Source organism: Panthera onca, chromosome B4 (assembly GCF_046562875.1).
Source record: "Panthera onca isolate mPanOnc1 chromosome B4, mPanOnc1 haplotype 2, whole genome shotgun sequence".
Classification (NCBI taxonomy): Eukaryota; Metazoa; Chordata; class Mammalia; order Carnivora; family Felidae; genus Panthera; species Panthera onca.
The window spans coordinates 59,676,984-59,689,533 of NC_138345.1; the positions used below are offsets into that span (position 1 = coordinate 59,676,984).

The 12,550-nt window shown below is 38.9% G+C and overlaps 1 protein-coding gene across 4 annotated transcripts in view; it reads right to left on the bottom strand.

Annotated features, from left to right (window-relative positions):
• The window catches only part of ITPR2 (inositol 1,4,5-trisphosphate receptor type 2), a 489,660-nt gene that overhangs the window by 411,779 nt on the left and 65,331 nt on the right, over positions 1-12,550 (bottom strand). The gene's annotated exons all lie outside the window — the stretch shown is intronic.

Here is a 12,550-nt window from a genome sequence, read left to right on the forward strand (position 1 = left end):
TCACAATTTAGTTCCATTACTGAGACTGCCACAGTAGATATTCAATAAATGCTAACTTAATTGAAATTTAATTCTAAAACATAAACCTCATTCTTCCAAGAAGGCTTCATGACTAAATCACGTCACAAAAAAAAAAAAAAAAAAAAAAAAATTCCTCCTCAGACCCCTAGAATACTTACTACCCAATAATGATTACAGCTGGTTTTTGCTGTTCTTTATTTTGTACATAGATGCTTATCTCCCCAACTTATTTCCCAACTCCCTCAAAATCAGAGACTGGGCATTACATTTCTTCTGAAACCTAATAATACCTAACCATGGGGAAACACAGAGTGGGATAAATATGAAACATCACACCCCATTCACCCTAAGTGAGCACAAACCACTCAAAATAGAATCTCTCTCTCTCTCTCTCTCTCTCCTCTCTGTCACACACACACACACACACACACACACACACACACGCACACACACTTGCATGGCTCTTCATGAGCTGCTTCTTTGAAGACCCAATAAAATATGCATGCAAATGGAGGGAACCTGGAGAATGAGCTCATTCTACTTAGCCCCATACCCCACATTGGCTGAGCTTAGAGAAGACAGGGCTAGTGTTTCTGTGCTATTTAGGAAGCACTGGACGTGAGTTTGAATAGGAAATGGGAAGAAATAACCTGACAATTTGCCACTCAAAAACATGTAACCTTTCCTTCACTGCTACTTGGTCCTATTTAGTGTGGCATGCCTCCTTGGAGAGCTGGCTGGGCTAGTGACACATCCTTTTCAAAGCAGTCTATAGGAGATTTCCTCCAGACTCACACTACCTTGGTTTGCTGAGAACGTCACAAACTTAATCTGGAAATGCTGTTACATTCTTTATTACTGGAGTAAACATGGGCCATTTATGAATTTACACTCACCAATAAGATCTACATGGAGAAAAGTAGAGGACTGTCAAGGCAATTCACCCAAGTTGAGTATTTCAAAACAGTGCATTGTTCACTGAGATATCACCTAACACCTGTTAGAATGGCTACTTCAAAAAGACAAGAAATAAGAGTTGGCAAGGACATGGAGTAAAGGGCACCCTTGTGCACTGCTGGTAGGAATGTATATTGGTGCAGCCACTATGTAAAACAGCATGGAGTTTCCACAAAAAAGTAAAGACAGAGCTATTGTATAATCCAGCATTTCCACTTCTGAGTATTTATCCAAAGAACCAAAAACACTAACTCAAAAAGATATACATACCCTCATGTTCATTGCAACATTTACAAGAGCCAAAGTATGGAAATAACTTAAGTGTCCATCAACAGATGAATGGATAAATAAAATGTGGTATACACACACACACACACACACACACACACACACACACACTGTGGAATATTTGTTAGCCATAAAAAAGAATGAAATCTTGCCTTTTGTAACAACATGGAGATGGATTTTGAGGGCATTATGAGAAGGGAACTAAATCAGACAGAAAAAAGACAAATACCATATTATCTCTTATATATGTGGAATCTAAAACAAAACAAAGAAAACAAGCTCATAGATATAAAGAACAGATTGGTAGTTGTCAGAGGCAGGGTGCTGAGGCTAGGCAAAACAAGTGAAGGAGTCAAAAGGTACCAACTTCCAATTTTAAAACAAATAAGTCATTTACAACATAGTGACACAATACTGTATTGTATACTTGCAGGTATTTTATTTTATTTTAAAACAAATAAGTCATTTACAACATAGTGACACAATACTGTATTGTATACTTGCAGGTTGCAAAGAGAGTAGACTTTAAAAGCTCTCATCACAACAAAAAAATATGGTGACTTATGTTAACTAGACTTACTGGGGTGATCATTTCACAATATATACAAATTCCAAATCATTATGTTGCACATCTTAAACCAATATAATGTTGTATGCCAATTATATCTCAATAAACAAACAGTGCATTATTGTATGTACCTGCCTTTTTTTTCAAAGATTTCAAGTGTTTTCTTCTCAGGGTGTGTGTGTGTGTGTGTGTGTGTGTGTGTGTGTGCGCGCGAGACCAACTGACAGACAGAGACAGAGACAGAATTACGTTTAGATTCTTAGTTAACTTGTGTCTAATTATCTTTGTGGCTACATTGGAAAACTATAAAAGTGAGAAAAACATGTTTCCAGGCTCCCTTTCAAATTCACAAAATTACTTTTTCTTGCTCAATAGCCAAATAATTCAAAACTGAGCAGTTGCCCAGGTCAGGACCAAACTGTCCAAAGAGGTAACCAATCTTCCAAAGTTTCTCTACTGAACTTTCAGCTAGTAAATTTCAGTTAGTAAATTTAAAATTCCAAAGAAAAATTATTCATGAAATTTGCATTTAGTTAGTTAGTTCTTGATTCTACAATTTACCCCACTCCCAGCTCAGAGCTCTAAAAACACCTACAATCACTTGAAATTTTTGTCTTCACATAATTGGTAATATTGCTACCCTTCCAATTCTTGGTTCCTTACTGATGCCATTACCCATTTTTTAGAGTAGTCACCTCCAACTAGTTGTGTATACAAGAAACCATATAAAACTACCACTTTGGTAGATTTAAGAAGTTCGAATTTGGTAAATCCTTACTTGAAATGTCTAGTCTTCTAGATGTTTGAAAGTGAACAACGTGTTAGAAGTAGAGAATTAAAATAACAACCCCCTTTAACTATTCTGTTAATTTACAGGAATGGTTGTATTTGGGGAATGGACGTGTTGAACCTGATGTGCTAGAGAGTGTGGTGACTGTTCAACTGGGGGGGGGGGGGGGGAGTGAGGAGAGAAGGGTTCTGTGCCCATGAGTCTTTAGACAAATTTAGATTGTCTAATCATTGTTCTGTAGGTGCATTTTAGTTAATAATACTGTGTGTTAAAGGAGAAACAACTCCTAATGCCCAAAGTATATTAAAAGTAGAGGTAGTAAAATAATCCCTTTATAAAAGCCCTTTGTTAGTTTCTAGGAAGGGCTGTTCTGGGAGTGTCTGTTAAACCACTTCTTGGAGCTAGATGTAGTCCTGTACTTACTTAGTCACTGAAATGGTGGAGGGAGCAGAGGAGGGGTGAGGGAAGGGCTTTCTTTCTGTTAGTATCTCCACATCTAGAAGACAGTTTTATGTAATAACTAGAGGTCTGTATGTGCACTTTTATGAAGTACCTGTGTTTGCTGTGGACAAGGTTCATTATTTTGTAATTTTTTTTAATGTTTATTTATTTTTGAGAAAGACAGACAGAACTTGAGCAGGGGAGGGGCAGAGAGAGAGGGAGACACAGAATCCGAAGCAGGCTCCAGGCTCTGAGCTGTCAGCACAGAGCCCAATGTGGGGCTTGAACTCGCGAACTGCGAGATTATGACCTGGGCCGAAGTAGGACACCTCACCGACTGAGCCACTCAGGCACCCAGGGAATGCAGTATTTTAACTGTAACTCTGCCAAAATCTTTATCTAGAGGCCTGTTGTCTTCTATGAAATTTTTGTCACCAAGAAAGGCAGGATTACGGGGCACCTGGGTGGCTCAGTCGGTTGGGCGTCCGACTTCGGCTCAGGTCATGATCTCGCGGTCCGTGAGTTCGAGCCCCGCGTCGGGCTCTGTGCTGACAGCTCAGAGCCTGGAGCCTGTTTCAGATTCTGTGTCTCCCTCTCTCTCTGACCCTCCCCCGTTCATGCTCTGTCTCTCTCTGTCTCAAAAATAAATAAACGTTAAAAAAAATTAAAAAAAAAAAAAAAGGCAGGATTACATTTTTTTTCTTTCAGATGGAGTTGGCGTAGTGTATTCTTGGTTATCAAAATACTCATAGTTTTGGGACTTTGAAATGGTAAATATTCGTGGTGTGTAAAAAAGCATGATACATAAACATACGAGCTTAATTACATTAAAATGCTTAGTTGTGTAGATGCACACATGGGACCTAGAAATCAAACTGTAAACTGCTTGTGATTATGGATGACTTTGTTCTTTACTTCTTGTGTTTTTCAGTCTCCTTTTGTGCACATGTTAACTTTTTAAAAACTAAAAATTTTTAAGTCTAAAAAAAAGTAGTTCAAATTTGGTAATTTAATACAGCTCAAACCTAATATATGCTTTAAAACATCTTCAACTCCTCTGTTCTTCATGTTATTCATTCAAATAGTATGCAGTTTTGACTAATCAAATTCCATAAGGTTTTTTTGATACGTCTCTTGTTTCACTTTCATAGTGACCATTGTCCATTTGCTAAACTGCGCTGAAATGCACAGCTCACCACCTCTCGGGAGGACAACCTACCAACCGTGTTTGTGCCGGACTCCCCATCATTCACATCTCTTCCAGTTCAGTCTCAAGACCACCGGGTGAATTTCTTCCAATGCTGCTTTTAACATACTCTCCTGTTCAAGAATTCTGCATCAAATGGAAATGTATTTACCTCTGCTTGAGTGTCTTCCATCAAGTCGCCTGTCTCGTGTCATTACTTCACCAACCTTCCTTATTATCCTCCAGAAGATTGCCTATTCCAGGCCAGAAAACACCCTGCCACAAACCCATAGCTTCTTTTGCCTTCATAAGAGACTTATGTGTGTTAGTCTATCATCTGAATAATTCAGCGTATCAGCTTTCCACCAGTTCGAGTCGCTGAAGAAAATACCTTCTATGGGAAGCCTTCCCTAATTAAAACACTCATTTAATGCTATAATATTACAAAGAGATCATCATTTCTCATTGTTTTCACATTTGTTCCCACCTGAATTTTAGATGTATTATCTCCAAACCACCTTCTCACTAAAACTTCAGTAGCATGATTTCCAAACTGCCTGCAGAACATATCCACTGGGGTGTCCCATTTTCCACAGGAGAGAAGACCTTCCTTTTAATTTTAGTGGTAATAATGATGGCCATTCCTTGATATTTGGGTAAGTTATTTTTTAAATTGCAAAAGAATGCTTGAGATTCTAAAATATCATTTTCCTCAGGAAATCCATGTGTGATGAGTCACTGCATAGGCCGGGCAAATCGTAAGTAGCTCAAAATACAAATTTTAGACACTATTAGCACAAAGATAATTATTTAAACCACAGGAACAGATGAAATTCAAAAAATGGAAGTAAAGGAATATGAAGGGAAGGGGCAAAACCTGGGGAAATTCATTCTTTTAAGTACATGTTGAGGTACAAAAAGAAGTGAAATTCATTGCTGGGATCTGACTGTAAGGTATCACACAGCACTCACATAACCCCAGCCCTTCTCCAACAGTATTAGCTTGATTCCCTATAAGGTTTTTATGGGTAATTATGTCTACTCCTCAGTTTAAAGATAGGAAACTTGAGGAAGAAACTGAACTCATGACTAGCTGGCATTGACTTATAAATGTCCTGGTCAGGAAATTAAGAATGGATTGTGATCCAAAGCAGCGATCATTCAGGCATAGTATGCATAAAGATTTCTGAAGGAAAAGTTACTGTTTATTTCATTATTTAAGATATCAAGCATTGGTGGAAAAATCTAAATTAGAGCCATATTTTAGTCATAACAGATTTTCTAAGTGTAGTAATCACACAGTTACAATCCCTGGTTTTTTTTCCTCCTGGAGAAACAATGAGATACTGATTACGTTCCACTACATTCACGGCCTGCTCTTGATTCTATGAGAGAAAATAAAGGCCCTTGCTTTTAAATATTGTACCAGGATTTTAAGGATTCTAAAAATCACAACCAAGTATTATGTTCATTTTTGGAAACCAAGCCTACAGATCTCAGGGAATGCCAAAATTAATTTGTCCATCAGCTTCATATGTTATCAATTCCCATATATGTCATCAAAGAAGGAATAAACACCAAAAATTTCATTTTCTTTATTATGACATCTGTCCTCTATGACTCCCTAAATCACTAATCATTTTAAGTACTATGACTCAGAAACACAGTTATAGGAATCACTTGAAGATGAAGATGTACATAATTTATTTTTTTAATGTTTATTTTAGAGAGAGAGAGAAAGAGAGACAGAGTGTGAGCCGAGAAGGGGCACAGAGAGAGGGAGACACAGTATCTGAAGCAGGCTCTAGACTCTGAGCTGTCAGCACAGAGCCCGATGCAGGGCTCAAACTCACCAGCCACGAGATCATGACCTGAGCTAAAGTCAGATGCTCAACCAACTGAGCCACCCAAGCACCCCAAGATGTACATAATTTATTAATCATGTATCTTCTCCCCCACCCTGCACTGCTAGAATAACCTTCACAATTGCTAATTAATACCTGCTGGATGTCCAACAGGGGTAAAATATGGAGCCAGACAACATGAACCATTAGAAAACAAGAAACGATCCTGCTCCTCCTAGAGAGCCTGGTGAAGAATAAGATAACCTATTTCTAACTCCTATTATGAACTTGAGAGTGACCTTACATAATAGTAGCACGTTTCATGCCAAATCAAAAGAGCTTAATCTCAGTTTGGAAAATATTTACCATAATGTTGAGCTTTAGGTTGCACAGTTAGATTTCCAAGCTCAATACCCAATAAATGCTTGATTTTCATTTTGCAATCTGGGTAGACAGTCATCATGGCTATAGACTCCAACATCCCTGCCCTTCCATAACGTAATATATCTTTAAATATATTTATAGTTAGCTCTGACACTAGACATCTCTCTAAGGATATGTCACATTCACCACTCCCCTTGTCATCTCCTCATAGACAGTAAATTATGGAACCCTTCTCTTTGGGTAACACTTAGAGTAAACTAGAGATTTACACCTCATCTGAAGAGAACCATCTCTAGGCTGTACAGTGCCAACTAGGTGGCCTTCATTTAAGAGATCTGCCTCACAGAGGTCCACTATACTTGATGGTGACTGATTAATAAATAGGGTGACCATGTGTTTTATTTTATTTCCAAACCAGGACACTTTTAAAGTTAAAAGAACCCCTGTAATTACACTGGGACAATAGGTGAAAACCAGGATTGCCTCCGAAAAAATGGGACGTGTGGTTATAAACAATGAGCCCAAACAGATCCTCTCTCTGCACATGAGAGAAGAAAGCCAGCAGAAACACACAGAGTGAACGCAGTAAGCAAAAATCCTGAGGCAAAAGGAAAGTTGGTAGGTAATCATGAATGAACAGAAGAGGTAAGACAGAAATGGAAAAACAACTTGTCAATGACATCAGGAAAATAGGTAATATTTCAGACACTGCGCTAACAACTTTAGATACCTTGTTGCCTTTAATCTCCAAAGCAATTCTATGAGACCGCTATAATCGCTCCCCACTTTACAAATAAGTTAAGTTTGGATATCTGCTCAAGATCACGCAGCTAGTTAATATCTTCCAGGCAACGAAAATAGCTGAGTCGTCTTAATGGCTAAACACCAGAGCAGAAGGTTCCAGAAATGGTATGCACATTCCAGAAGATCACCCAAAGAGAGTAGTAGAGTGTGGAAGCAAATGCTAGAAATTAAATTTACATTTTTTATCTTCTATTTTAAATTTTATTTTTGTGTAGGTTCAATAGTATATATAAATCTGTATTAGAGTAATAAACACATAATCTATAAGTCAACACAGATCCATTTCACTCACTTTTTTCTGATGCGATCAAACTATTGAGAGACCATTGCCCTAGAATTCAGAGCAACAGACACCCACTTCTGAGGGGACATTTCCCACAGTCACTGGCATCATGAGGACTAATTTCAAGCTACTATAGCCAAGGTTGCAGCCATGAGGCACAGGTGGTGGTGACCCAGACTGATTCACGTTGTCCCTCGCTTCTCTATTACACGCTCTAACAACAAACTCCCATCAGCTCAAATACGCGGAGTGTGAAATATCAAAAGCATCATCTTATACTAGAAGCTCTAAAGGTCCTCAACCAACACTACAAAATAACATGATTTTAAAGCCAGACATGAAATTATTTTTACCACATGCATAATCCCACTGAATTACAGAGCTATGTGTCTATAGTCTTGACATAGTCAGGGAGGCCATGAGACTGAGTGGGCTCCAGTGTCTCGGTAGCCTACAGAAGCAAACCAAAACCTAAGTCAGAGTCAATGCCTGGGAATCCAAGAAAGTGAAACCAATCAAAAACAGCCAACCAGGCTTTCCCAAATTGCACAACACTGTAAAATATTAAACAATCAAATCGTTGCTTTCCTTCTGCACCTTCTCTATAAAAACCTCACCCCTAGCTCCTGTCATTGGAACACTCCTGGTTTACTACTGCCCAATTCCAATTGATATTTGCCCATATAAACTTCAAATTTTTAATGTGCCTCAGTTTACCTTTTAACAGTCTGGAGGCATAAGCAGGATTAATAATTAACTACGATGGGTGAACAGTCTCCTTTTTAAAAATAGTTTAAAAGATTTCAATTTAGACATCTAAAAACTCATTTTAATTTCAACAGCACTCTTTTTTTAGTAATAAAGTGCTTTTTGCCTACAATGGCTAAGCTACTTTCTCCTATTACAGCCTCATTTGAGATAGTGACTAGTTATTATATGCATAATAACTTTTCAAATACATGAAAATGTTTCTTTAATTCAAGTGTTCTTCTTTCTCTATCTGATCCAAATTCATCTCTGATTTTATGAGACCCTCAGGAAGTACACTATGTTGTGATAATGCTTTAGGCAGAGTCCTTAAAAAAAATACTTCTTTGAGGGGCGCCTGGATGGCTCAGTTGGTGAAGCATCCGACTTCAGCTCGGGTTATGATCTCATAGTTCACGGGTTCCAGCCCCATGTTGGGCTCTGTGCTGACAGCTCGGAGCCTGGAGCCTGCTTCAGATTCTGTCTCCATCTCTCTGAACCTTCCCTACTTGCTCTCTCTCTCTCTCTCTCAAAAATAATAAATAAACATTAGAAAAAATTTTAAATACTTCTTTGGAATGTGGAAGATGGGAAAGTGAGGGTAGGAGCTGGCTGCTTAGATTCTCCTACTTGAGAATTTGTAGAAATTCAAAGACAGTTCTGTAAGTATTAAGAATAATTGCTTGTGTCTTAATCAGAATCCAAAGGACAATGGCAGTTACTAAAATTTGATTCTGAAGATAACTGCCCAAATTAACAGCCCAGGTGAGAACCTCTCCTATTGTCTCCTTTCCCTTCCATATGGCTTTCCCTTCCATCTCTTTCCTTGTGTCATGGAGAGCCAGTCTTTTCTTCATCCTCTTCCTACCTTCCTTACTTTTTATCTCCCACTTCTAACCTTCTTTCTTCATTAACTAGACACAGTATGTAAATCTATATTTTAAATATCCATAAATATACACTGATACCTTCTTTTCTCAATTTAAAAATACCAGCTGACCACTCTCTCTCTCTCAAAAATAAATAAACATTAAATTTTTTTTAAAAAAAATGCGGGCACCTGGGTGGCTCAGTCGGTTAAGCATCTGACTTCGGCTCAGGTCATGATCTCATGCACAGTTTGTGAGTTCGAGCCCACATTGGGCTCTGTGCTGACAGCTCAGAGCCTAAAGCCTGCTTCGGATTCCATGTCTCTGTCTCTGTCTCCCCCCACCCCCCGCACTTGCTCTCTCTCTGTCTCTCAAATAAACATTAAAAAAATTAAAAAATATACACAAATTGACCATGAAAATTTAGAAATAACCAAATACCATCTAGTACATAATAGATGATTATTAACATTAGTCCACATTATATTCCCCCCTTTGCTTGTTGTTTTTGCCTTGCAATTAGCCATTACTTGATTAATTTGTCCAGATCAATTACCCTTAATGAAGAAAAAAGGATTCCCCACCTTACCACTAGCCTTTTCCCAGTCTTTCTAGCCACAATGGCTCTTAAAAAATCCAGGTCTGTAACGTTTCTGTTAAAAGACACAAGTCCAGAATATAAAGCCTCTTGTTGGAAAAGAGGATGTCTAAGTCCTCACAGACCAGACTGTGAAGAAGAGCTCCAGGTATAGCAGGATATCTGATCCAGTAGCTGGACTATCCTTTTGAGTTTCAGGTTCCACTGAACCTACATACCCAACTTTCGAACTGGACACATGGATTTTCTATATTCTCCTGAGCTCAAATGAAATCAGCCAACATTTTTTTTATGTTTATTTATTTTTGAGAAAGACACACAGCATGAGTGGGAGAGGGGCAGAGAGAGAGGGAGGCACAGAATCCGAAGCAGGCTCCAGGCTCCGAGCTGTCAGCACAGAGCCCGATGTGGGGCTCAAACTCACAAGCCATGAGATCATGACCTGAGCCGAAGTCGGACGCTTAACTGACTGAGTCACCCAGACACCCCTCAGTCAACATTCTTTTTAACTTTCTTATTAAATGACAAGGAAAATATCAAAGGAAATATTTACAAAATCTATAGTTTTTCCAACAACAGGTTATTGATACTCTATGGACCACCTCCAACTCTACACATGGTCTTCTCTGGGATCAAGGCCTAGAGGCCAGATTTAAACTCTGGGCATCGTAGGCCATTTGCATCATGAAGGCAGAAACAGTATCTGTATTATTTTGTAATAACATCTCCAATGTCTATCAAAGTACCTAATACTTAAAAAGGTTCAGTAAATACTTTACAAGTCAACGAATGATGCAGGCATATAAATTCTCACCTTTTGAATGAAATACCCATCCTAAGAAGTAGGTAATGGGCCATATCCATTACATGAACTAGCAGAAAGAACTTCCTTCTCTTAGTGACAAGACAGATATTCTTTCAAAATCCCCTCACAGAAATCTAACTTGTGTTACATTTGAAAACAAATTCAAATGAGGAGGGTTTTTTACCTTTTGTCCATGTAAAATCAAGACACAGTAGCAAACCCAGGTATGTTCTAAAATACATTATTCATTTCATCACAGCACAGCTCTTTGTCAAAGGGACAGAAACAGTAGTTTGTAACTGTCTGCTTTCCCTCAACAGCTGCTATTTAAATCGTGAGGCGCCATTCTGTTGCAAATTATATCTTACCTAAGGAAATTACACTAGCTTTGCAAACATCAACCAAATCTAGACAAATGAAGTACAAAATTACTGATACTATGAGTTGGCACATACAAGCGACCTAATGAAAGGTGAGAACAATGCCTTCAAAGACTAGCGCATAATTACGGGTGGTGAAGCAAGACTAAAGGACAGTGCACAAGACACGGGAACAGCAGCTCCTGGCAAGCCCAGAGGCAAAGTATGTAACTTCCACACCATCTTTTCTAGAGCTGCCCAAGATTACTGTTAATCTCTGCTACTGTTAACTTCCACCAAGCCCACGCAAAGTCTGAGCTAAGGAAACCCATAACAAGATGGAAGTCACCAGAATCAAATATGGTTACATCGAAATATCAAATATGAAATTAATTGTCAGCATCTCAAGGAAGAAAAGAAGGCAATCTTGACTTTATCTTAATATCTGCATCTCTGAGGGGCGCCTGGGTGGCTCAGTCGGTTAAGCGTCTGACTTCGGCTCAGGTCTTGATCTCGCGGCTAGTGAGTTTGAGCCCCGCGTCAGGCTCTGTGCTGACAGCTCAGAGCCTGGAGCCTGTTTCAGATTCTGTGTCTCCCTCTCTCTCTGACCCTCCCCCGTTCATGCTCTGTCTCTCTCTGTCTCAAAAATAAATAAACGTTAAAAAAAAAAAATTAAAAAAAAATATCTGCATCTCTGATTCCTTATACTATAGGGGATGAGGTGAGGAAGAAAACAACCCTCCATGATCCCACCTTTGCCAGTAACCATGCTAGTTACTTTACACAAACGATTTTATTTAATTTTCAAATAACCCCAGCATGTCTATATCACCATCATTTTACAGGGTGTATAGTGAGACAGAGTGGGATTAAGTAAACCCCAAAGTCACGTTCCCAGTAAGTGGCAGAGCCAGGGTCAAACCCTCAATTAGTCTGACTACATTACACCAATGCAGGAAAAAGAAGATGCCCATCAAAAACAGAATGCCAAAACTGCGGTTCCAGGAGAGAAGTGAGCCCTAACACTCTAAGGAATTCATCGTATACAACACTTTAACCTCTCTCCTCTGCATCTAGAATGGACTAATTACATCCCATCTTTTAGAGAACTGAGAAAACAGTCACTCACATTATCTGTGTTCTGTGATAGATGAGGAATCTGGGTGAGAAAGAACAGAATGTAGAGTCTGCCAGTTTCCTAGCAATGGTGTAAAAACATGTTTTCTGAGATCCGGCAATCCTACTCCTAGGGAAATACCCGAGCAAGAAGGTGCCATGGGCCTCTGGCAATCTAGTAAAGCCCTTGGACCTTTTCTCAGACTAATGTTTGATTACCTACACTCATAATTAAAGGCAATGAACCAGCAAAAATAATGCAACTCATGACAAAAAAAGGCAAGTGAAAATAAACATGTAAATTTTTTACATCCAAGTTCATGGACCCAGAAAACAATGAGACATGTACATTTAACTCAGAAATGCATGCATACATCATAAATAACAGGACGAAAGAGCAGGAATGGTTAACACAGAAGTCAGGATAGCAGTTGCCTTTGAGGGGGAAAAAAGGGGGGCACAGTAAAGTCAGGGGCACAAAGGGAGCTTC